The sequence below is a fragment of the Mytilus californianus genome, unplaced genomic scaffold (genome assembly GCF_021869535.1).
Source record: "Mytilus californianus isolate M0D057914Y unplaced genomic scaffold, xbMytCali1.0.p SCAF_13, whole genome shotgun sequence".
Classification (NCBI taxonomy): Eukaryota; Metazoa; Mollusca; class Bivalvia; order Mytilida; family Mytilidae; genus Mytilus; species Mytilus californianus.
Genome location: NW_026262615.1, coordinates 43,986,846 through 44,010,616, shown reverse-complemented (window position 1 = coordinate 44,010,616; position 23,771 = coordinate 43,986,846). Strand labels below are relative to the sequence as shown.

General features: G+C 31.3%; 1 protein-coding gene across 1 annotated transcript in view; it reads left to right on the top strand.

Moving 5' to 3' along the window:
* The first annotated feature begins 10,895 nt into the window (after positions 1 to 10,895).
* Positions 10,896 to 23,771, top strand: part of LOC127723721 (solute carrier organic anion transporter family member 5A1-like) — a 60,884-nt gene continuing 48,008 nt past the window's right edge. The window contains exon 1 of the mRNA XM_052230470.1: positions 10,896 to 10,991. The gene's annotated coding sequence lies outside the window, so the exon portion shown is untranslated. The remainder of the gene's footprint in view (positions 10,992 to 23,771) is intronic.

Here is a 23,771-nt window from a genome sequence, read left to right as displayed (position 1 = left end):
TATGTAATACTACCAGAATCTCAATTTACCTCAAACTGATGTGCTTTATATCTATTTATACTTTTGAATGGTGTCTTGTATAAAAAATCATAATTATTACATAATTTAAGTTTTTTCATTGTAACTTGATACCCCATGATTTTTTTTTCTTAAAAAGTCCTTAAATCATGATGTTTTGTCATTCTGGGCACACAAAAGTCCACATGAGCTACTTCCTTGCAGTGAACATATGAAAAAATTACCCTATGCAGGTTGCAGTCTTGTAATTGACTGCTCCATAGGCTTACATGCAAAACAGCTCATCTTTGAAAATAAAAAAATAAAAAATGCTACATAGAAAAAAAATTTCATTTTCATATCATGTATGTATTAATGTGAAATTGTGATTTAATCGAAAAAAAAGTGGGTCATGCCACGAAGAATAAAAAGTTATGTAACCCTGTTGTCAAAACAATTTTTTTCTACTTTCTGTTTGCTGTTTTTACTAGGCCGCACCACTTCCAGTAAACATGATATCCTTCCACTTTCTTGGATTGATATCCCCAAAAAGATGCAAGTTTTTTTTTAAATCTCTATATATGTTTGAATTCAGCATAAACTTTTAATCAAACAGAAAAAATTGAGTCCAGGAAAAAATTCTGAAAAAAATGGACTATTTTATTTACCTCCATGTTTTGACATGCACCGGAAACTGGAGTTGTAATACAAGACTGGTACCTATAACTATAATGACATGTCTTAAAAAAATAAATCATTTACTTAGTTTCATTAAGTAGCCATATTTGAACATAAAAAATGCCATTAAAAGAATTGTTTTGTTGTATTAATAAATATAATCCCACTATTAAAGGAGTACCACTTTCTGAAAAAAGGCAAAATTTGGAAATAAGTCATGCCTATCAAATGATCTGTAAATCTCATTCTACTCTATCTTTATGAATGTTTTCTTATTATTTGGATACTGTAAAGCTAGAAGAGAATTCTTATCTATTATTTTTATTTTTTTCCTTCTATTTGATTGAACCACATTCAATAGTTTACCCCTCCCCCTTTTTTCCATGAAATCTACCCAAGTGGGCCTCTTGTTTAAGTCAAATTGAAAAACTACCCAAAACTTTTTCATATTGAAGAATTTGTTGCAATTCAACTATCTAAAGACAAGAACGACCATACCTTTCTCTTTTTTGACTATACATGTCTTTATACATGCCTACTATATGATGGTTTTTAGACTGTACTTGACACCCCAATGCATATAAACTTTGCAATAAAATTCAAGAAAAAACAAAATGAATACTCAAGTTAGTGTTTTTGGTAAGAATATTGATTACTTGTCACACCTAATCACAAAAATCCTTGTCATGATGGATAGTTTTAGAAAAATTCTACTTTTTAAACAAATTTTTAACCCAAATATTGAATTTTCAATTAACCATACAGTGCCGCAGACAGGAAAAGAAGTCATAGACTCTTGTAAAGTGAACATTTTGTGAAAATCTTTTCACCAAAAGTTCATTTTATACATATTCTACCTATATGTCAACTATTGAGCCATAAAAATAATAACCCTAAAGAAAAAAGTTACTTTTGTATGTAACTGTCCCTTCAACTTTACACTGATTTTCAATGAAACTGCGCAACTAGAATTTCCATCACAAGAAGAAGATTTTATAGAGGAAAAAATCTTTCTATGTTCTTTTTAATTAAAAATCATGTATGTAATACTACCAGAATCTCAATTTACCTCAAACTGATGTGCTTTATATCTATTTATACTTTTGAATGGTGTCTTGTATAAAAAATCATAATTATTACATAATTTAAGTTTTTTCATTGTAACTTGATACCCCATGATTTTTTTTTCTTAAAAAGTCCTTAAATCATGATGTTTTGTCATTCTGGGCACACAAAAGTCCACATGAGCTACTTCCTTGCAGTGAACATATGAAAAAATTACCCTATGCAGGTTGCAGTCTTGTAATTGACTGCTCCATAGGCTTACATGCAAAACAGCTCATCTTTGAAAATAAAAAAATAAAAAATGCTACATAGAAAAAAAATTTCATTTTCATATCATGTATGTATTAATGTGAAATTGTGATTTAATCGAAAAAAAAGTGGGTCATGCCACGAAGAATAAAAAGTTATGTAACCCTGTTGTCAAAACAATTTTTTTCTACTTTCTGTTTGCTGTTTTTACTAGGCCGCACCACTTCCAGTAAACATGATATCCTTCCACTTTCTTGGATTGATATCCCCAAAAAGATGCAAGTTTTTTTTTAAATCTCTATATATGTTTGAATTCAGCATAAACTTTTAATCAAACAGAAAAAATTGAGTCCAGGAAAAAATTCTGAAAAAAATGGACTATTTTATTTACCTCCATGTTTTGACATGCACCGGAAACTGGAGTTGTAATACAAGACTGGTACCTATAACTATAATGACATGTCTTAAAAAAATAAATCATTTACTTAGTTTCATTAAGTAGCCATATTTGAACATAAAAAATGCCATTAAAAGAATTGTTTTGTTGTATTAATAAATATAATCCCACTATTAAAGGAGTACCACTTTCTGAAAAAAGGCAAAATTTGGAAATAAGTCATGCCTATCAAATGATCTGTAAATCTCATTCTACTCTATCTTTATGAATGTTTTCTTATTATTTGGATACTGTAAAGCTAGAAGAGAATTCTTATCTATTATTTTTATTTTTTTCCTTCTATTTGATTGAACCACATTCAATAGTTTACCCCTCCCCCTTTTTTCCATGAAATCTACCCAAGTGGGCCTCTTGTTTAAGTCAAATTGAAAAACTACCCAAAACTTTTTCATATTGAAGAATTTGTTGCAATTCAACTATCTAAAGACAAGAACGACCATACCTTTCTCTTTTTTGACTATACATGTCTTTATACATGCCTACTATATGATGGTTTTTAGACTGTACTTGACACCCCAATGCATATAAACTTTGCAATAAAATTCAAGAAAAAACAAAATGAATACTCAAGTTAGTGTTTTTGGTAAGAATATTGATTACTTGTCACACCTAATCACAAAAATCCTTGTCATGATGGATAGTTTTAGAAAAATTCTACTTTTTAAACAAATTTTTAACCCAAATATTGAATTTTCAATTAACCATACAGTGCCGCAGACAGGAAAAGAAGTCATAGACTCTTGTAAAGTGAACATTTTGTGAAAATCTTTTCACCAAAAGTTCATTTTATACATATTCTACCTATATGTCAACTATTGAGCCATAAAAATAATAACCCTAAAGAAAAAAGTTACTTTTGTATGTAACTGTCCCTTCAACTTTACACTGATTTTCAATGAAACTGCGCAACTAGAATTTCCATCACAAGAAGAAGATTTTATAGAGGAAAAAATCTTTCTATGTTCTTTTTAATTAAAAATCATGTATGTAATACTACCAGAATCTCAATTTACCTCAAACTGATGTGCTTTATATCTATTTATACTTTTGAATGGTGTCTTGTATAAAAAATCATAATTATTACATAATTTAAGTTTTTTCATTGTAACTTGATACCCCATGATTTTTTTTTCTTAAAAAGTCCTTAAATCATGATGTTTTGTCATTCTGGGCACACAAAAGTCCACATGAGCTACTTCCTTGCAGTGAACATATGAAAAAATTACCCTATGCAGGTTGCAGTCTTGTAATTGACTGCTCCATAGGCTTACATGCAAAACAGCTCATCTTTGAAAATAAAAAAATAAAAAATGCTACATAGAAAAAAAATTTCATTTTCATATCATGTATGTATTAATGTGAAATTGTGATTTAATCGAAAAAAAAGTGGGTCATGCCACGAAGAATAAAAAGTTATGTAACCCTGTTGTCAAAACAATTTTTTTCTACTTTCTGTTTGCTGTTTTTACTAGGCCGCACCACTTCCAGTAAACATGATATCCTTCCACTTTCTTGGATTGATATCCCCAAAAAGATGCAAGTTTTTTTTTAAATCTCTATATATGTTTGAATTCAGCATAAACTTTTAATCAAACAGAAAAAATTGAGTCCAGGAAAAAATTCTGAAAAAAATGGACTATTTTATTTACCTCCATGTTTTGACATGCACCGGAAACTGGAGTTGTAATACAAGACTGGTACCTATAACTATAATGACATGTCTTAAAAAAATAAATCATTTACTTAGTTTCATTAAGTAGCCATATTTGAACATAAAAAATGCCATTAAAAGAATTGTTTTGTTGTATTAATAAATATAATCCCACTATTAAAGGAGTACCACTTTCTGAAAAAAGGCAAAATTTGGAAATAAGTCATGCCTATCAAATGATCTGTAAATCTCATTCTACTCTATCTTTATGAATGTTTTCTTATTATTTGGATACTGTAAAGCTAGAAGAGAATTCTTATCTATTATTTTTATTTTTTTCCTTCTATTTGATTGAACCACATTCAATAGTTTACCCCTCCCCCTTTTTTCCATGAAATCTACCCAAGTGGGCCTCTTGTTTAAGTCAAATTGAAAAACTACCCAAAACTTTTTCATATTGAAGAATTTGTTGCAATTCAACTATCTAAAGACAAGAACGACCATACCTTTCTCTTTTTTGACTATACATGTCTTTATACATGCCTACTATATGATGGTTTTTAGACTGTACTTGACACCCCAATGCATATAAACTTTGCAATAAAATTCAAGAAAAAACAAAATGAATACTCAAGTTAGTGTTTTTGGTAAGAATATTGATTACTTGTCACACCTAATCACAAAAATCCTTGTCATGATGGATAGTTTTAGAAAAATTCTACTTTTTAAACAAATTTTTAACCCAAATATTGAATTTTCAATTAACCATACAGTGCCGCAGACAGGAAAAGAAGTCATAGACTCTTGTAAAGTGAACATTTTGTGAAAATCTTTTCACCAAAAGTTCATTTTATACATATTCTACCTATATGTCAACTATTGAGCCATAAAAATAATAACCCTAAAGAAAAAAGTTACTTTTGTATGTAACTGTCCCTTCAACTTTACACTGATTTTCAATGAAACTGCGCAACTAGAATTTCCATCACAAGAAGAAGATTTTATAGAGGAAAAAATCTTTCTATGTTCTTTTTAATTAAAAATCATGTATGTAATACTACCAGAATCTCAATTTACCTCAAACTGATGTGCTTTATATCTATTTATACTTTTGAATGGTGTCTTGTATAAAAAATCATAATTATTACATAATTTAAGTTTTTTCATTGTAACTTGATACCCCATGATTTTTTTTTCTTAAAAAGTCCTTAAATCATGATGTTTTGTCATTCTGGGCACACAAAAGTCCACATGAGCTACTTCCTTGCAGTGAACATATGAAAAAATTACCCTATGCAGGTTGCAGTCTTGTAATTGACTGCTCCATAGGCTTACATGCAAAACAGCTCATCTTTGAAAATAAAAAAATAAAAAATGCTACATAGAAAAAAAATTTCATTTTCATATCATGTATGTATTAATGTGAAATTGTGATTTAATCGAAAAAAAAGTGGGTCATGCCACGAAGAATAAAAAGTTATGTAACCCTGTTGTCAAAACAATTTTTTTCTACTTTCTGTTTGCTGTTTTTACTAGGCCGCACCACTTCCAGTAAACATGATATCCTTCCACTTTCTTGGATTGATATCCCCAAAAAGATGCAAGTTTTTTTTTAAATCTCTATATATGTTTGAATTCAGCATAAACTTTTAATCAAACAGAAAAAATTGAGTCCAGGAAAAAATTCTGAAAAAAATGGACTATTTTATTTACCTCCATGTTTTGACATGCACCGGAAACTGGAGTTGTAATACAAGACTGGTACCTATAACTATAATGACATGTCTTAAAAAAATAAATCATTTACTTAGTTTCATTAAGTAGCCATATTTGAACATAAAAAATGCCATTAAAAGAATTGTTTTGTTGTATTAATAAATATAATCCCACTATTAAAGGAGTACCACTTTCTGAAAAAAGGCAAAATTTGGAAATAAGTCATGCCTATCAAATGATCTGTAAATCTCATTCTACTCTATCTTTATGAATGTTTTCTTATTATTTGGATACTGTAAAGCTAGAAGAGAATTCTTATCTATTATTTTTATTTTTTTCCTTCTATTTGATTGAACCACATTCAATAGTTTACCCCTCCCCCTTTTTTCCATGAAATCTACCCAAGTGGGCCTCTTGTTTAAGTCAAATTGAAAAACTACCCAAAACTTTTTCATATTGAAGAATTTGTTGCAATTCAACTATCTAAAGACAAGAACGACCATACCTTTCTCTTTTTTGACTATACATGTCTTTATACATGCCTACTATATGATGGTTTTTAGACTGTACTTGACACCCCAATGCATATAAACTTTGCAATAAAATTCAAGAAAAAACAAAATGAATACTCAAGTTAGTGTTTTTGGTAAGAATATTGATTACTTGTCACACCTAATCACAAAAATCCTTGTCATGATGGATAGTTTTAGAAAAATTCTACTTTTTAAACAAATTTTTAACCCAAATATTGAATTTTCAATTAACCATACAGTGCCGCAGACAGGAAAAGAAGTCATAGACTCTTGTAAAGTGAACATTTTGTGAAAATCTTTTCACCAAAAGTTCATTTTATACATATTCTACCTATATGTCAACTATTGAGCCATAAAAATAATAACCCTAAAGAAAAAAGTTACTTTTGTATGTAACTGTCCCTTCAACTTTACACTGATTTTCAATGAAACTGCGCAACTAGAATTTCCATCACAAGAAGAAGATTTTATAGAGGAAAAAATCTTTCTATGTTCTTTTTAATTAAAAATCATGTATGTAATACTACCAGAATCTCAATTTACCTCAAACTGATGTGCTTTATATCTATTTATACTTTTGAATGGTGTCTTGTATAAAAAATCATAATTATTACATAATTTAAGTTTTTTCATTGTAACTTGATACCCCATGATTTTTTTTTCTTAAAAAGTCCTTAAATCATGATGTTTTGTCATTCTGGGCACACAAAAGTCCACATGAGCTACTTCCTTGCAGTGAACATATGAAAAAATTACCCTATGCAGGTTGCAGTCTTGTAATTGACTGCTCCATAGGCTTACATGCAAAACAGCTCATCTTTGAAAATAAAAAAATAAAAAATGCTACATAGAAAAAAAATTTCATTTTCATATCATGTATGTATTAATGTGAAATTGTGATTTAATCGAAAAAAAAGTGGGTCATGCCACGAAGAATAAAAAGTTATGTAACCCTGTTGTCAAAACAATTTTTTTCTACTTTCTGTTTGCTGTTTTTACTAGGCCGCACCACTTCCAGTAAACATGATATCCTTCCACTTTCTTGGATTGATATCCCCAAAAAGATGCAAGTTTTTTTTTAAATCTCTATATATGTTTGAATTCAGCATAAACTTTTAATCAAACAGAAAAAATTGAGTCCAGGAAAAAATTCTGAAAAAAATGGACTATTTTATTTACCTCCATGTTTTGACATGCACCGGAAACTGGAGTTGTAATACAAGACTGGTACCTTATACTTCACGTTAAAATGCCATTTTTTGATTGGCTATACGAGGGTGATAATGTTTTCTCGGGGTAACAATCTGCTCTATCACCCTCTCAGCTATGTGTTATTTATATACTGTTGGCTCTCCCAAAATATTGAAATAACCTGTATAATGAAAATCCCAGGATGTTTGAATATATATTTTCAAAAAATATATTAATTAAAACGGAAGCGCCCTGGCACATGTTACTTTTAAGAAGAAAAGGTGGTATAGGGGATACAACTACATCGGACAATATTTGTCTAGACATTATTTGTCTAGACATTATTTATGGTTAAACATTTTAAACAACGCTAAAAAAAACAAAAACGAAGTAAAATTGTTCTCAATATTTGCAGTGATAATATTTACATCAGTGGTCTTAATTGTCATACTTTAAAGACTTTCATTGTTAACATTTAATTAAGGGATGACTGTAATATTTTGTTCTGTTTATGAAGCATACCTGCCAACATTTCCAAATGCTTGTGAGGGTTTTATGTAGAAGATGGCTCTCATTGTCCAACAAAACCTTTAAAGGAGCCTTCAAATTTATTTTAATGTTGGTTTTTTGCTTCTTCATACTTTCACAAACCTATAGCCATGGTAGATAGATTGTTTTTTTTATAATTTGTGGACAAAATTGCTCTTTCAAAATTTCCATTTGGGAGCTTTCATGGGGGAAATCCCCCACAAATTGTGACAGTTGACAGGTATGATGAAAAAATAACTTTAAAAATGTGGTGCACACTGAGTAACCGGCATAGCGGGTTATTTAAAAGTGCGCACCACATTTTTCAGGTTATTTCGAATAGACAGAAAAAATATTACAGTCATTCCTTATAATTCAATTCTCAATTCCATTTTTAAGGAGTAAATCATGAAAAAAACGTTGATGACGTCACAGTCACCTGACAAAATTATGTCTATGAGCTGATGGACCAAAAACTTTCAGCCTATTAGAAGACGTGTTGCATCCAAAATTAAATTATTTTCAAATAATTCTTGGATACCAATGATATACTTAAAGTGAACTCCTGAATAATTCAAAAAAGAGAAAATAAACATGCGACAATAAGAAGCATTGGTGTTCATTTTAATGATAAAATTTAAAAAAAAAATAGAAATAGCTCTGAATCTAAACTTATTTTAATAGGAGGGGTCGTGGACTTGAATTGGCTAGAACTTCGTCCCTACTCGATAATCGGGATACCTGATATCAGATTTTGACTGAGCAGATCGAGAAATAGATCAAACAAAACTCAACAATTTAGTTTCAAATGTACAACACTAAAGTAAACATAGTTAAATGAAATAAAAATGAATAGTAATTCAAAAGTCACAAGTTCAGTTAAAATGTAAATGCAATCATTGTATTTATATACTTCGCGTTGTGTTTTCCGCAGTAGTAGAATTTAGTAAATCTTACTAAACATATATATACATATATAATGCCAATGTAGTTGCTTTAAAATAACTCGAGTGGAATCAAAATCCATCAACATTGTAATTTAATCTGACAGCATGCAGTGAACGTCGCTCCGTGACCACAGTTCTACAATACCGCAACAATGGAACTTCCAGTTGACATATGATAACTGACGCATAGAGTTGGAAGGGAAGAAATTGACTTGGGATCTCAAAGTTAATTTCAGCAATGTATTAGTCAAACTCACATGGAATGATGTTGAGGAACCCGCTGCAAAGAAAGAGACACAACCCAATAAAGCCATAAAAAAGAAGAAACCTTCACCCTCCAAAGGGAAAAGAGTGGAATGAAAAATGGACAACTGCTGTTTTAAACTCATCAGAAACCGCCACAACAGCCTTGCAATGGTAGACTCGGCGACCCAAACAGCCGCACTAGACATGACACAGGAAGCAGGTAGAACCACCAACAGACAAAAAGTTAAATCAACTAGGGAGCAATATACGCAATACAAAAAGACATCTGACGAAATATCATAAGAAAAAAGTAAAAAAAAGTACGAAAGTAATAGACAGTCCGTATATACCAAACAAGAAATGCATTGCAATACGTTTATAATACAAAGATGATATAACCAAGTATTCTGAGGCATTTGACATCGATGATCCGAGAGTTTACACTATATGTATTTCCTCCAAATTAATACTACAGACCTACTGGAGATCGTCCGCCAACGCCCTATTTAGAACCACTTAATGAACAGCAGAATAGAACAAAGATGAAATCTAGACGAAAGTTAGAAGATTTGGAGTAAATTTCTATAGTACAGAGTGCGCAATACACGGCTTTAAATTAGCAGGTTGTAGAATGTTAAAAACCAACAACCACCATCAATCGACGGATTCCTGCGAGCTGTAGCCTTATTTAGACATTGAGTTAATCTGAATTTCAGTAGAGTGTAACAAGGTGGCATTGTTCATGTTGTACTGCCGGCTCATATATACACGTGGAGAGTGTGCGTTCTTCAAACCGGAGCTAATTATTGCTTATCAAGTTTTAAGGGAAAACTTATCACTTTCAGAGATGTATGATATACTAGTCGATATCATCGGTATTGGAGAAATATTGAATAAATAAATATTCCGGCATCAGATCAAGGATTTGAATAAAAGAAACTTTACAAATACTTGATCAAGTACATAAAGAGACTTGAAATTTAAAATACTTGTATAGCCAGTTAAATTTGTAAACTCGGCTACTTTATTTTTTAGTTTTGATTGGCTGCCGAATTTATGAGATTTAGTCATTGCTTGGAAGTTGATTCTATTCCAGTATTATGATAAGTTGTAAAAATAGTAAATTCTGAAATTTTATTCCTTATAATAACCTCATTATGTCACCGATTGCAAATGGGATTATCAACTCTTATCTTGTAAGTTATTTCAATATCAAAATTAAAATTGAAATTAAACTGAAATAAAAAGGATACTAACGGTCAGAAGACTTTGCATCAATTAGGTTAATCTCACTTTACAGTGACGGATCCGGGGTGGACCCCCTTTATTTTTGACGATCAATGCTTTTGAATGGCCGGGGACATATGATTGGAACACCCACCCCCACCCCTTCTAAAAATGGCTGGATCCATCCCTGCTTTATGCAGTCTTATTTTTCTTTTGCATAAGGATTCTCTGAGTATATATAGAGTCCATAGCAGAGATCTCTACTGAGATTTTTTTTATTTGAATTGCTTACAATCATGCGTACAGGCCGAGCTACTCATGGACCGAATCTACCTCTAGCGCAAAATATCCATCACATGACATAACACCGATCCAATCAGATACAGCGATAGAAATCTCATTAGACGTCATGAAAAGTCAAGTGTGCATGTTATCGATGACGATGAAAGAATAAATCTGTTGCATTCCCAAGACAATACTATCACAGCTTCAGTCATTACCAACAGGTAAGAAAACTATTTATCTTATAACTGATTTAGTAATCACAATTTTAAATTGCGCAAAGTGTTCAGAGATTGTGCCTAACTTGTCAGTTTGCTGGATGTTTTGATTTGTGAGCATTCGAGCGAATCGGGTATTTAAATTTACGTTTCAGTTTGAAAAATGCACGTTTTGTGGGTCATTAAATATTGAGGCACCATGCAGTGTTAATACAAGGATTTACATAGTCATATCTTACAATATAAATCCTTGGTTAATATATCAGTAATAAATATATCATTATTTTGACCGTAAACGGTAAAGTGAATAATTGAAAATGGATTTGAGCAAATTGAGGGGACGATCATTTGTTTCTCAGGGGATGGAGTGTTGGCAACTTGACAGATTTTGGAAATAGATAGTATTCCCTCTATTAATTTAGAAATAAATACACTTGCCTTATCACACATATCAAGGTTTTGTATACAAATCCTTGCACATATACATGTATGAATAAATATTATGGCCCAAAAATGTTTAAAATATTTTTTGGATGAGCAGACATGGAAATTAATATTCTGGCCCTTGAGTGAACAATTCAATTCAAAGCTTTATTCATAGTCGGCATGTCACTTAACAAATAAATTTAAGCTCTTTGAGCTTTTATAATTGACAAATACATACATTTACACAATAATCATACAATATTTTATGATGGTATGATACTAAACCCCTAACGGGAGGGATTGTACTTGATTTTCATATGATGAAGACATAATCTTTCAATCAGTTTAATTGATGTCTGGAGCTGGCATGTCAGTAACTGCTAGTAGTCCTTTGTTAATTTATGTATCATTGTCATTTTGCTTAGTTTCTTTTATTACCTTTTCTGACATCGGACTCGGACTTCTTTTAAACTGAGTTTTACTGTGCCTATTGCTATGTGTTTCTTTATTCTACATTGGCTCGAGGTATAGGGGGAGGGTTGAGATCTCACAAAACATGTTTAACCCCGCCGCATTTTTGCGCCTGTCCCAAGTCAGGAGCCTCTGGCCTTTGTTAGTCTTTTATGTTTTTTAATATTAGTTCATTTATATGTTTTGGAGTTTAGTGTGACGTCCATTTTCACTGAACTAGTACATAATTTTATTGAGGGTCCAGCTGAGGACCACCTCCGGGTGTAGGATTTTCTCGCTGCGTTGAAGACCCATTGGTGGCCTTTGGCTGTTGTCTGCTCTTTGGTCGGGTTGTTGTCTCTTTGACATATTCCCCATTTCAATTCTCAATTTTACAATACTAATATTAAAACATAAAAGACATAGAACATACATTTCATGCACATTTAGGCTGAACTACTTTTAAAACTATATATTTTATACATGCATGAGCACTAAGCTAAAAGCAACATAAAAAATAAAAAAGCTCAGCAAATAAACACAAAAAAGCAGCACTATTATGTTTCAAAGCTGTAACATAAAACATAAAAATAAATACTAAGCACATGCATTGCAATGGCATGAGTTGCCATTCCATGAGTTCATTAGACTCTTGAATAGGGTTACAGATGTTTCATTTCTAAAGTGGTTTGGCAGCAGAATATCTGAAGGACTTTAAGCCATACCTTGTAGTTCTTACAGCAGGTATTTCCGCTAAGTTTTGATATCTTAAAGAATATTTTGTTTCTTTAAAATTGAGAATGGAAATGGGGAATGTGTCAAAGAGACAACAACCCGACCATAGAGCAGACAACAGCCGAAGGCCACCAATGGGTCTTCAATGAAGCGAGAAACTCCCGCACCCGGAGGCATCCTTCAGCTGGCCCCTAAACAAATAATGTTTAATGTTTATTTGATCATGGAGGTATACTGGATTTCCATTATTGACTGTTCTAAATACATCTATTGCCATGGTTCTTAGGCGTCTTACTTTAAGTGATGGCATTTTTGATTTCAAAAGTAAGTCTTCATACATGTATGTGCTATTGTAATCCTGGTAAATGAAGCGGAGTGCTCTTTCTAGTACTTTTTCAATTTTTGTTGTGTTTGCCTAGCTGCAGAAATGCCAGGACAATGAGCAGAAATTAAAGTTTGACATAATGAAAGAGTGATATATTGTTAATTTTCCAAGTTTATTCAAGTATTTGCCAAGTCTTTTTATGTTGAATATATGTTTTATGTGAACATGGTGAAGATAAATGATATGGCCACTTAGAAATTTAAGTTGGAATTATTTATTGTATAGACATGTACATGTACTAACCCTCATCAAATTTCCTAGTCCATGTAGTCCAAATAATAAATAATAATTTGGACTGCAATTTACAAATTTCCCAGCTCTTCCCTCCCTGATAATTTGTGATCTTTCCCTAAACAACAAATAAAGGACATTTCAGATAAAAGAGAAATTGGATTTACATGTACATGTATCACACAATTATCATCTAATTTAGCTGGAACTATTATCTACATACATGTAAATATTCCCAGATTTTAGATAGAGTATGACCAAATTTACAAAATATCTCAAACAATTCTGATTCAACACCTCCTGGTTTGTTAAAATCCAACATAAATGTCTTCATAATATTTTTTTGAAAAAATAAGTAATAACATATGAAATATGTAGGCAAAATATTGTATGTGAATATCAGTTTAAGCCATGCGCAGAAGTTTGATTTTAGAGCCAAATAATAAGACCTTCCAAGCAGTTCAGTTCTATAATTCATACATCTTTTGGGATTTTCTTTGTTCATATAGCTTCTCAAGTTTTGGTGTACTTATGAGGGTGTGGATGTGGGTTTACAGAATAGAGAATAATGGACAAAAAATAAAAAGAATAGAGAAAAATTGACAAAAAAAATAAAGAATAGAGAATAATGAGGTGATAAAATATAAAGAATACCGGGGTAGAAAATAATGGGCAAAATGTATAAAGAATAGAGAAAAATGGCTTTAAAAATTTAAGATTAGAGAAATGAAGGACCCTCCATCCAAACCTCACTAATTAGTCCTTGGCTTTCAAATTTTTTGCTTCAAATAAGTTTTCCTGAAGAAGGTTAATCAAGAAATGCACTAGTGACTACAGACACAACTAAGTAATAAGGTGTTATTCATTTTGAATTGGGCATTAGTCAGGCTATCAAATTTAAACACAATTAATATTTTACTTGAAATGAAATGTTTGACAAGTCTCTTAAGTCTGTCATATGCATGTACATGTAAGTTTCACAAGTACATGTACAGAAGTCAGTATTAAATGATGTTACATAAATTTGACCTTGCATAATAATGATTACAAATGTCAATGTTATGATAAATTGCAAAATATCAAACATGTCTTTATTTGAATTATGTAACGTTAAAGGTATAGAACCACTAATTCAGGCCCGGTCTGAAAGAACATACAAGAAAGTAGTATATATTTTAAACAAAATAGTTCCTACGCATAGCTGTATCTTTGTCAATAGTGGGAATATTTGGGTAGTTATACGACCGCAAAAAAATTTTGTGGTGGTATATTGGTATGACGTTGGCGTCGTCTTCGTCCGGCGGCGTCGTCGTCCGAATACATATTGGTTTTCGCACTCTAACTTTAGTTTAAGTGAATGGATCTTTTTGAAATTTGACCATAAGGTTAAATACCACAAAAGGAAGGTTGGGATTGATTTTGGGGGTTTTGGTACCAACAGTTAAGGAATTAGGGGCCAAAAATGAGCATTTTCTAGTTTCCAGACAATAACTGTGGAACGGTGTATGGATCTCTCTGAAATTATACTACAAGTTTCCATACCACAAAGGGATGGTTAGGATTTGCTTTGGGGGGTTATGGCTCAAACCGTTTAGGAATTACGGGCAAAAAAGGGGGAAAAACAAGGTTGTCCTGGTTAATGGACAAATACTTTAGTACAAAACATAATTTAAAGCAGTGTAAGGAAGATAAATCAAATACATCATTGAAATTATCTCCCTTACACTGCTTTTAAATTATGTATAAAGTAATGGTTAATGAACAATAAAGATAATCTAAAACAGTGTAAGGGAGGTAATCCAAATACAACGTTTTGGTTACTTCCCTTACACTGCTTTTAAATTATGTTTAAAGAAATGCATATTTATAAAGGAAGACCAGTAAAAATATCTGAAAATGTTTTCATCTTTTTTTTTTACAAAAAAATCCATATGAAAGATTTGACACTATATTTTTATTAATTCTATTATAAAATAGATAGAGTTAGCACTATGGTAAATTTAAATGGGTAATTATGGTTGCCAACTCCATTGGAAATTTGAATTGAGATTATGACCATATCTTGAGGGAAAGAATTTTTTTGGGGGAAAAAAGGGGGGGGGATAAAAAGAAATTGTGGGGGGCCAATTTTTTCTCATTTCAGATTTCAGAAATTAAAAAGAATTATTCTTCAAATATTATTTTTTTTTCAAATTTCAAATATTGAAAAATTTCAAGAAGTAATCTTTAATTGCACAGTATGGCGCATTAGATTTGTAAAATCTTTGATCACATTTATTTATTTGTTATGCCGAATCTAACAGTGTATTTAGATTTTTAATTTTGGGTCCAGTTTTCAAATTGGTCTACATTAATGTCCAAAGGGTCCAAAATTAAACTTTTTTTGATTTTAGCAAAAATTGAATATATGAGGTTCTTTGATATGCTGAATCTAAACATGTATTTAGATTTTTGATTTTTGGCCCAGTTTTCAAGTTGGTCCAAATTGGGGTCCAAAATTAAACTTTGTTTGATTTCAACAAAAATTGAATATATGGGGTTCTTTGATATGCTGAATCTAACCATGTATTTAGATTTTTTATTTGTGGACCCCGTTATCTAATTGGTTCATATTGAGGTCAAAAGGGTCCAAAATTAAACTTTGTTTGATTTCATCTAAAATTGAATTATTGGGGTTCTTTGATATTCTAAATCTAACCGTGTATTTAGGTTTTTAATTTTGGGTCCTGTTTTTTAAATTGGTCTACATTGAGGTCCAAAGGGTTCAAAAATAAACTCAGTTTGATTTTGACAAAAATTTAATTCTTGGGGTTCTTTGATTTGCTGAATCTAAACTTGTGTTTAGATTTTTGATTATGGGCCCAGTTTTCAAGTTGGTCCAAGATAGGGTCCAGTATTTAAACTTTGTTTGATTTCAACAAAAATTGAATATATGGGGTTCTTTGATATGCTGAATCTAAACATGTATTTAGATTTTTGATTATGGGCCCAGTTTTCAATTTGGTCCAAATTGGGGTCCTAAATTAAACTTTGTTTGATTTCAACAAAAATTGAATATATGAGGTTCTTTGATATGCTGAATCTAACGATGTATTTAGATTTTTTATTTGTAGGCCCCGCTATCAAATTGGTTCATATTGAGGTCAAAAGGGTCCAAAATTAAACTTTGTTTGATTTCATCGAAAATTGAATTATTGGGGTTCTTTGATATGCCAAATCTAACCGTGTTTTTAGATTTTTAATTTGGGTTCTGTTTTTTAAATTGGTCTTCATTGAGGTCCAAAGGGTCCAAAATTAAACTTAGTTTGATTTTAACAAAACTTGAATTCTTGGGGTTCTTTGATATGCTGAATCTAAACATGTGTTTAGATTTTTGATTATGGGCCCAGTTTTCAAGTTGGTCCAAGTTGGGGTCCAAAATTAAACTTTTTTTTATTTCAACAAAAATTGAATATATGGGGTTCTTTGATATGCTGAATCTAACCATGAATTTAGATTTTTTATTTGTGGGCCCTGCTATCAAATTGGTTCATATTGAGGTCAAAAGGGTCCAAAATGAAACTTTGTTTGATTTCATCTAAAATTGAAATATTGGTGTTCTTTGATATTCCAAATCTAACCGTGTATTTAGATTTTTAATATTAAGTCCCGTTTTTTAAATTGGTCTACATTAAGGTCCAAAGGGTCCAAAATTAAACTTAGTTTGATTTTAGCAAAAATTGAATTCTTGGGGTTCTTTGATATGCTGAATCTAAACATGTGTTTAGATTTTTGATTATGGGCCCAGTTTTCAAGTTTGTCCAAGTTGGGGTCCAAAATTAAACTTTGTTTGATTTTAACAAAAATTGAATATATGGGGTTCTTTGATATGCTGAATCTAACCATGTATTTTGATTTTGGACATTGGACCATAATAGGTAAATTAAAAAAATTCAAGTTCTTAGACCACATTCTTTCTGTGTCAGAAACCTATGCTGTGTCAAATATTTAATAACAATCCAAATTCAGAGCTGTATCAAGCTTGAATGTTGTGTCCATACTTGCCCCAACTGTTCAGGGTTCGACCTCTGCGGTCGTATGAAGCTGCGCCCCAGCGAAGCATTTTATTTTAGTATCAAATGAAAGCTTGGGGACTTGGGATCACTGTAGAACCCTTGTTGAAAGTTGTATATGAATAATAAAGAAGTATATGAAATTTTAATAGGAGGGCTCATTTGGCCTGTTGTTCATATCAGAAGTTCCTGTTTTTGTACTATCAAACTTCCGGGAACCAGTACGCTCTAAAATGCAATTAAAGGTATGTTGATTTTTTCAGCACAAGTCAGGATAAGATACAGTTTTGACCTGAAATAACTGCCACTTTATTTGAACTTAAGACAAACTTAGCCATTAATGCTTGAAATTGCAGAATTTAACATAGAAAGCAATGGGGCTATGAATTAGTGGTTTTATACCTAAACCTGGACTTCTGTTTGTTATCTATACTACAATTCAATTAGATTCTGTCATTTCTACTGGCTCACTGGTGACCAACTATACTTTACTTATATTTTATCATTATGATTAAAAGGAAAATATTAACATCAAATGGCAAGACATATGAATTTTAAACATTTTTTAAAACTTTCTGGACATTTTTTTAAATCACAATATTAAAGCGAAAAAGAATTTTTTTTATGACACTATTTAGGTGCATTCTATACATTAATACATCTTTTTGAATTGAATCCAACATTATACATGTTATACATACAGTGTTTGTCATTTTTTTTATCTTCTATTAAGATGCAGTTCAACAAATTCTAAAAACATTTGTACATATATATATATACACATGATATTTGAAATTTAAGGTGGATTTAGAATGTATATATACTACTGAGAACATTTGTAGCGAACATTATATCACGATGATAGACCATTCAAGGTTGAGGAACTCTAGTTGTGTAATATTACGTTTATAATTTGTTCTTTGTTTACTTTATCAGGGAGACTAGTAGATAAAACAAGATCACATGCATGCAGTTGATAATAAGTGTGATACTTTATTAGTTCATAACTAGTTCATATGTATGGTTGTAAGTTTGGATATTTAGAATATTTTAAAGTAGTTTTAATATCTGAGTTAATAGAAAATGTGTTTATTTTGCTAGTCTTATAATTCCACACTATTTATAAGCTTGATGTAAATAGCATTGATTTTCTTTGATGGTACATAAAATCTGAGAATTAAATAAGAAAACTAATAATGAATTGCTTTATGTCTCACCTTGACAAAGTCACGAAGGCAAGACTTAGGCTTACTGTTTTCTGCTGAGAAGGCATCAGCATCAACGTGTATTAGTTTATGATTCAGTCAGTTTTAAAGGCAGCTACTGGTGGCAGGTCCATGATATTATTCATTCAATCATTGGCACATTTCATTTTTATGTGACCCCTGAGACATGGTATATTGTGTTTGAAACTCTTACTTAATGTTTACTTGTTGAAGTTTGTGATAACATGGATAAGGGAAACCACTAATGGTAATTCACTGATATGTGGTATGTGCACAGTGAGTTGTATTAGTATTTGTAGATCTCATATCCATTGAGATTATTTAGTCCTTGCAGCCCCTCAGTCATGGTTTATTGAATGAATGTTGGGCATAGTTAATACATGTTAAAGTATTGTAATTTTAATTTTAATATTTGCATTCAATTTTAACTATCAAAATTACATACAGTTAAGACATATATATATCTCTGTGTCAACAGTTTATTTATATATTGTTATATGAGTGAAAATGGTAAAGATTGAATACTTTGTACATTTTGGTTGGGATTAAATTCTCACAGTGGGCCACAGACCACAATTAATTCCTCTATTAGTTCTTTGTAACGTTTTGTCTCATTAAAAAAATTGCACCTTGCATTTTTGTCAAATCTTTTGTGTGTGTAATGTAAAGTACTAGTCCAAAAATATATCCAAAATTCAGAAAGATTGAACCAATGACTCTTACAAATTTAGCCACTACACAGCCATACCCCTATCGACAAGTCAAGAGATGTTCCGAAAACTGTAAATATTACCTTTTTGCACTTGGCCTAATCACTCTTTCCATATCAAAATCAGTTTAAATACAACATCCAAAAATTTATTTTACCTCTCTTCTTTCACTTCCACCCCATAAAAACTAAGAAATCAATGAGAAAGGCAAAGAAAAAAAATTAAGAAAAAATACACTTTAATTAAAGGGAACTATACATTCGTGAACAACGAAAAGTGGGGTCATTAATTGTGGTCTTGGACCAGTGCTTCTTAATTGTAAAAGACAAGACATGTTATTTGTAAAAGAATTAAAAAAAGAACCATCAAGATATATATAAAAAGTGGAAAGAACTGATATTAGGTTCATGATTTTAGACAGATTTCTGTACATACATACATGTATACATCTCAGTGTTCTCTTCAAGGTCTAACAGCACCATATATTTTTATACGCTCGTTTATGGGATGTATTATGGTATACCGTTGTCTGTCCGTCCGTCGTCAACATGTCAGACATTAACTCAAAAACGCTTTTACCAATTTGCATAAAACTTTGGTGAATTGTTTATATCTATTGACCTGAGCTCCCTTTCGTTTTTTATAAATTTTAGATTTTACGTTTGCGAGTTGTGGGGTTTTATTCATAAAAAAAAGGGGCATTTTCCAGTTTTTGGACAATAACTCAAGAATGCTTTCACCAACTTGCAAGAAGTTTTGGTTAATTGTTTATATCTATTGACATGAGCTCCCTTTTTGATTTTTATAAATTTTAGATTTTACGTTTCCAAGTTACAGGGTTTTATTCCTAAAAAAAGGGGGATTTTCCAGTTTTTAGACAATAACTCAAAAATGCTTTCAGCAATTCTTATAAAACTTTGATAAATTGATTATATCTATTGATGGAAGCTCCCTTTAGAATTTTATAAATTTATTTGTTTATAGTCTGACAACAGATTTACTAAGTATTGCGCAACAGTATAGTGTATTACACAACAGCAAGAAGTCTTTAATTGAATATAAATTCAATTCATATAACCAATTTCAAGTTCTTTGACTACATTTATTCAGAAACCAATAATATGTCAAATATTTAATTACAATCCAAATTCAGACCTGTATCAAGCTTGAATATTGTGTCCATTTTTGCCCCAACTGTTCAGGGTTGGACCTCTGCGGGCGTATCCAGCTGCCCTCAGCGAAGCAGTTTATTTACCATGGTGGTATCTACATAGATGTTATAATGGTCTGTTTTATAAATGTGGTGCTATTATTTTAAGGGAACAGTGCTGTTTTCAAAGCACAATTGGTGTGCAGCGCTATACGAAAATACTGGGGAGAACACTGGATCTTGTATGGTAAATTAAGCTGAAATTAAGATTATTAAATTACAGTGTTTACATGTCAGGAATATATGTCCTTTCTAGAGTTGTTGTATGTCCTGGTGCTTCCGGCCTTTAATACATGTAACTGTCAATCTCACAGCAAAATCAGTTTTCCGTTAGTCAGCCAGTCAAGTTGACCACCTCCAATATCCCAATTTACAAGCTGAGATTATGATAGTGTAGAGTAGTTTTGGCAACTAGATTTATACATGTACAAATGTATGTATTTCTATGACTGATGATGAGTAGAAATAAGAAGATGTGGTATAAGTGCCAATGAGACAACTCTCCATCCAAGCCACAATGCTTAAAAAGTAAACAATTATAGGTCAAAGTACGGCCTTCAACACAGAGCCTTAGCTCACACCAAACAGCAAGCTATAAAGGGCCCCAACATGACAAGTGTTAAACAATTCAAACAGGAAAATCAACGGTCTAATCTATATAAAAAACGAGAAACGAGAAGTTTACTTTCACCAATGAATGAAAGTATAAATAGGAAGATGTGGTATGAGTGCCAATGAGCCAACTATCCATTCAAGACGTCACAATGATGAATGTGTGAAAAGTAAACAATTATACATGTAGGTCAAAGTACATCCACTGTCCTTCAACACGGAGCCTTGGTTCACACCGATCAGCAAGCTATAAAGGGCCCCAAAAAGACTAGTGAATATTTAATGTTCTACCCCATTTGCCAATTTAGTCAAAACTGTGTATGCCTTTTAAATTGTTTCAGATTTTTTTTTTTATTTTATGCCTCCTGAAATAAAGTTTTTCAGGTGTACATGCTGTACATAAACATTACAAATGGATAACATGTGGACATTTTCATTCTGTATTAAATATCTAGTATTTGTTCAATTATCTTAAATCCAATAATTAGCAGTAAACAATCATTAACAGAAGTGATAAAACTGCCAAAGCATTAGGTATTTATCTTAATCCCATTGTCAGTTAATTAGTGTTACACAATCAGGTAACAATTTTACCGGAAGCGGGTAGGCATGAAATTTGGAAATTTTATTTTTTGAAAAGGCAGAGGGGTGCATTCTTTTGCTTTGGAGGGCAGAAGGGCGGGGGGTAAGGGCACCAAGGGCAGGCCGCACTTCTATTTAGGGCAGGCAGGAACACTGAATAAGAAGATTCAACACTTTGCCCTCAGCATATATATATGTACAAGTTTACATGTTTCCTGTCATCAGTGATCAATTAGATCAATTAAAAGATAAAAGAGTACACTAATATATATATTAACATATATAGATGTTAAAAATAATTGGAAAATGTATATGTATAAATTTTACAAGGAAATATGTTAACAACTGTCAGATTTATAATCATAATATTTTTCTTTGTTCGTCATTATCAGTAAAAAACAAGATAAAACTCAAGCACATGCAAGGTAGGGATTCTTTATAGTTCATATGTTTTGTTTTAGTGATGTTATTCATTGTTGTATAATGTTGAGGTTATTAAAAGGGATAAAGATGATGTTTTCAATTTTACTGGTTTTTCAGATACATGTACATGTAGCATAATAAATGTGAGGAATGATGCCAATATTTTGCCTAGTGTCACATTTATTGTTTACAGATTGTCTGCTTCTAAGGTATTGACAAGGATGTATTCATTGTTTTATAAATGGTCTGAGGTTCTGAAGGTTTAAAGGTGGTGTTTTTATTTTATTTTACTTATTAAGTGTTTCAAAAAGCATATATATCCTAGGGAATGATGCCAAGAGTTTGCCTAGTGTTGCATACTTATATTGCTTCTAAATATAAGGTATCAACAATAAATGATATACAGGCTATAAAGCAACTGTTAAAAAAGGACAATTGTTTTGTACAAAATAGTTTATTGGATAGTACAGTATTGTCAGTATGTAAAAAATTGACTATATATCTTAAACATTTTGTTGTTTATAATGAAGCAACTAGCAAGTTTATCAAACATTTTGTTTATTTCCTGATAACATCAATCTAAATTAGATGAAATTTCCTGTATAAAATCAGCGATTTTGAAGCAGATATATATATATATCCCAGGAGATTTATTTGAAAATCAGGAATTAATTACCTTCAGCCAAGGTTATCCTATTAATTGTTGTGTACAGGTATCTAAATTAAAGCTTTACATCTATCAAGTGGCTGCTGTATTTTGTAGGGATAGTTAATTAATTATTTATTGTTAGGCACAGATCCAAGGTGTTTTTAACAGGAGGTCAAGGATATGGATTAGTGTATACATGTTCTAATGTATTTCTTGGCATATGTGTCCAATATCTGGGGTAATGTTCTGATATTGCTGAATTATTTGCACATTTATAAGTGAATGAACATAGTTGAACTGGCCGATACGTGTAGCAGTTCATCCCTTGATCTGTAACCTCTTTCCATTAACTTTGCTAGTGGATAACTCCATGAGCCCAGTTGGTAAAGCAGTGTTCTACTGTACCAGGACTGGTTCAGCAATAACTTTGCAAATTATGCTCTCAACTTGAATATAGGCATAAAATCTTCAGATACATGTATTGCTTGGGGCCTTCCAGTATATATTTTGATATCTCCAATTTCATTAATTTTTATACTCTAATCATGCTAATTGTACTTGTCATTTTTGGAAATTGACAAATTATTGTTTACACAATATAGAGTGCCTAAGGTAGCTGACATGTTTGTTTATACTACATGTAATTAGTTGATAAATGAATGGATTCACATAAATGCTGTCAGATAGTAAGAATGTTTTAATCTAGTTATTTAACTAAGTATGACAAATTAATAGATTTGATGTAGGAAACAAGGATAGTGAGTCAACAAAGAATATCCTATAAAAAACATGCAGTCTAAGCTATAATATTAATCCGTTGCACTCTTCTTGATGTCGGGTAATTTTCATAGAGGAAATTACTTATAAACTAAAGCCAAATCTATTTTTATGCTATGCATGATTTGTATATTATTCCACAGGCTATCTAATTATAATCAACTGTATGGATCATATGACTGGGGATCTGGGTGGGGTTTACAGAATAGAGAATAATAGACCAATATTACTGAAAAAGGGGGCAAAAAAAAATAAAGAATATAGAATAATAGGGTGATAATTAAATATAAAGAAATAGAGAATAATGGCCAAAATTTA